The following is a 4,541-nucleotide window of genomic DNA, read 5'->3' on the forward strand; positions in this document are numbered from 1 at the left end:
GCTGATTTTGTTGGGTGACCTATTAGATCTGGAATGGCAACTCACATAAGTTGAGCTGCTTTTTGTCCATATGAAAGCAGAGGACCATATGGTCTGTGGCCTTTTCATCCATATGAAAGTAGAGGCACATTGTGGTGCTAGTTTGCTGGGTTTTGTCTCCGACCATCGTGTCGTGATGATTTTGCAGGTACCCTGAGTGGCCCTTGAGTTTGCCGGAATGTCGATTAACTTCCGTTCCGGCAAATTCGGGTACTCCATATGTCCTATTTTCAGCAAAGGTCATGCTGAAATTTTCCGTGAATTTTAGCATGACTTTGCTAAAAATAGGACATATGGGGCACTTCCGACTAATGCATGGGCCGGGGTATCTTAGTACTTAATTAAGTAGGATCAACTGCCTCTTGTGTTATACATATAGAAGTGTGATATCTACTCATAGTTATTACTAATGGCAGTTGCTCGTCATCGATAAACCCTAATATGGTAGGATGACCTACTAGAAAAGCCCATACCACATATTCTATTTGGATGGTACGATGACTAAGTAGGGTTGGTTCGATGACTATTAGGATGATGATCGTATGACTTGTTATTAATAACGAGTAGAAGTTGTATGATGATGATTAGTAGGACTTGTTAGGATTAGTATTACTTTCGACAAACTCGCTACTCGCGGTCTCGAGACTTGTAATGTTCTATCTTTGTTCGGTCTTTTAAATTCGGAGACTAATATGATGAATTGTATTCGGAGACTAATCTTCTATTGTATTCGATGAATCTGCTGTTGCTGTGTGGTGCTGTTTATACTGTCCAATAATATATTTTGTAATCTGTGCAAATATCAGAAAAGAAAAAAATCCCTAATATACATAGTAATGGCGCATCACCACAACGTGCGCCATTAGTATGCCAAAGGATACTAATGGCGCATCATCCAGCAGTGTGCCATTAGTATGGCAAAGCACATGGGTAAATATGGCCCCTGGGAGGCATACTAATGGCGCACCGTAGCCTATACTAGTATACCAGATACTAATGGCGCACCAATGGTGCGCCATTAGTAAAAAATACTAGTGGCGCACCAGTAGTGCGCCATTAGTAGGCAAAACTGGTACGCCACTAGTAGGCCTTTTCCTAGTAGTGCTGGAGGCGACCTGGGGCGACGGCTGGATGCCCAACCGCCCCAGCGCCGATTGTATCGCCGGCTCGCCCCCAGGGGTGATTTTTATGCCTCCTGGGGATGCCGATGGCTGAAGATGCTCTTACTCGGTGGCCGGACCAGGCCATTGTTGGTAATCGTAGCATAATTTTAAAATTTTCCTACGTTCACCAAGAAGCATCTATGGAGTATACTAGCAACGAGGGGAAGGGAGTGCATCTACATACCCTTGTAGATCGCGAGCGGAAGCGTTCCAATGAACGTGGATGACGGAGTCGTACTCGCCGCGATCCAAATCACCGATGACCGAGTGCCGAACGGACGGCACCTCCGCGTTCAACACACGTACGGTGCAGCGACGTCTCCTCCTTCTTGATCCAGCAAGGGGGAAGGAGAGGTTGATGGAGATCCAGCAGCACGACGGCGTGGTGGTGGATGTAGCGGGTCTCCGCAGGGCTACGCCGAGCTTCTGCGAGAGAGAGAGAGGTGTTGCAGGGGAGGAGGGAGGCGCCAAGGCTGTTGTGTTGCTGCCCTCCCTCCCCCCCTTTATATAGGCCCCCTGGGGGGGCGCCGGCCCTGGAGATCAGATCCAAAGGGGGGGGCGGCGGCCAAGTGGGGGGGAAGGGGTGCCTTGCCCCCCAAGGCAAGGGGGAAGCTCCCCCCTAGGGTTCCCAACCCTAGGCGCAGGGGGGGAGGCCCAAGGGGGGCGCCCCAGCCCACTAGGGGCTGGTTCCCTTCCACTTTCAGCCCACGGGGCCCTCCGGGACAGGTGGCCCCACCCGGTGGACCCCCGGGACCCTTCCGGTGGTCCCGGTACAATACCGGTAACCCCCGAAACTTTCCCGGTGGCCAAAACTGGACTTCCTATATATAATTCTTCACCTACGGACCATTCCGGAACCTCTCGTGACGTCCGGGATCTCATCCGGGACTCCAAACAACTTTCGGGTTTCCGCATACATATATCTCTACAACCCTAGCGTCACCGAACCTTAAGTGTGTAGACCCTACGGGTTCGGGAGACATGCAGACATGACCGAGACGCCTCTCCGGTCAATAACCAACAGCGGGATCTGGATACCCATGTTGGCTCCCACATGCTCCACGATGATCTCATCGGATGAACCACGGTGCCGAGGATTCAATCAATCCGTATGCAATTCCCTTTGTCAATCGGTATGTTACTTGCCCGAGATTCGATCGTCGGTATCCCAATACCTTGTTCAATCTCGTTACCGGCAAGTCTCTTTACTCGTACCGCAATGCATGATCCCGTGACTAACGCCTTAGTCACATTTAGCTCATTATGATGATGCATTACCGAGTGGGCCCAGAGATACCTCTCCGTCACACGGAGTGACAAATCCCAGTCTCGATCCGTGCCAACCCAACAGACACTTTCGGAGATACCCGTAGTGCACCTTTATAGTCACCTAGTTACGTTGTGACGTTTGGCACACCCAAAGCACTCCTACGGTATCCGGGAGTTGCACGATCTCATGGTCTAAGGAAAAGATACTTGACATTGGAAAAGCTCTAGCAAACGAAACTACACGATCTTTGAGCTATGCTTAGGATTGGGTCTTGTCCATCACATCATTCTCCTAATGATGTGATCCCGTTATCAATGACATCCAATGTCCATAGTCAGGAAACCATGACTATCAGTTGATCAACGAGCTAGTCAACTAGAGGCTTACTAGGGACACGTTGTGGTCTATGTATTCACACATGTATTACGATTTCCGGATAATACAATTATAGCATGAATAATAGACAATTACCATGAACAAAGAAATATAATAATAACCATTTATTATTGCCTCTAGGGCATATTTCCAACAGTCTCCCACTTGCACTAGAGTCAATAATCTAGTTACATTGTGATGAATCGAACACCCATTGCGTCCTGGTGTTGATCATGTTTTGCCCTAGGGAGAGGTTTAGTCAACGGATCTGCTACATTCAGGTCCGTGTGTACTTTACAAATATCTATGTCTCCATTTTGAACACTTTCACGAATGGAGTTGAAGCGACGCTTGATATGTCTGGTCTTCCTGTGAAACCTGGGCTCCTTCGCAAGGGCAATGGCTCCAGTGTTGTCACAGAAGAGAGTCATCGGGCCCGACGCATTGGGAATCACCCCTAGGTCGGTAATGAACTCCTTCATCCAGACTGCTTCCTGTGCTGCCTCCGAGGCTGCCATGTATTCCGCTTCACATGTAGATCCCGACATGACGCTTTGCTTGCAACTGCACCAGCTTACTGCTCCTCCATTCAAAATATACACGTATCCGATTTGTGACTTCGAGTCATCCAGATCTATGTCGAAGCTAGCGTCGACCTAACCCTTTACGACGAGCTCTTCGTCACCTCCATAAACGAGAAACATATCCTTAGTCCTCTTCAGGTACTTCAGGATATTCTTGACCGCTGTCCAGTGTTCCTTGCCGGGATTACTTTGGTACCTTCCTACCAAACTTACGGCAAGGTTTACATCAGGTCTGGTACACAGCATGGCATACATAATAGACCCTATGGCCGAGGCATAGGGGATGACACTCATCTCTTCTATATCTTCTGCCGTGGTCGGGCATTGAGTCGTGCTCAATTGCACACCTTGCAATACAGGCAAGAACCCCTTCTTGGACTGATCCATATTGAACTTCTTCAATATCTTGTCAAGGTATGTACTCTGTGAAAGACCAATGAGGCGTCTTGATCTATCTCTATAGATCTTGATGCCTAATATATAAGCAGCTTCTCCAAGGTCCTTCATTGAAAAACACTTATTCAAATAGGCCTTTATACTTTCCAAGAATTCTATATCATTTCCCATCAATAGTATGTCATCCACATATAATATGATAAATGCTACAGAGCTCCCACTCACTTTCTTGTAAACACAGGCTTCTCCATAAGTCTGTGTAAACCCAAACGCTTTGATCATCTCATCAAAGCGAATGTTCCAACTCCGAGATGCTTGCACCAGCCCATAGATTGAGCGCTAGAGCTTGCATACTTTGTTAGCATTCTTAGGATCGACAAAACCTTCCGGCTGCATCATATACAACTCTTCCTTAAGGAAGCCGTTAAGGAATGCCGTTTTGACGTCCATCTGCCATATCTCATAATCATAGTATGCGGCAATTGCTAACATGATTCGGACGGACTTCAGCTTCGCTATGGGTGAGAAAGTCTCATCGTAGTCAACCCCTTGAACTTGTCGATAACCCTTAGCGACAAGTCGAGCTTTGTAGATGGTCACATTACCATCTGCGTCCGTCTTCTTCTTAAATATCTATTTGTTTTCTACGGCTCGCCGCTCATCGGGCAAGTCAGTCAAAGTCCATACTTTGTTTTCATACATGGATTCTATCTC

The sequence above is a fragment of the Triticum aestivum genome, chromosome 7D, assembly GCF_018294505.1.
Source record: "Triticum aestivum cultivar Chinese Spring chromosome 7D, IWGSC CS RefSeq v2.1, whole genome shotgun sequence".
Classification (NCBI taxonomy): Eukaryota; Viridiplantae; Streptophyta; class Magnoliopsida; order Poales; family Poaceae; genus Triticum; species Triticum aestivum.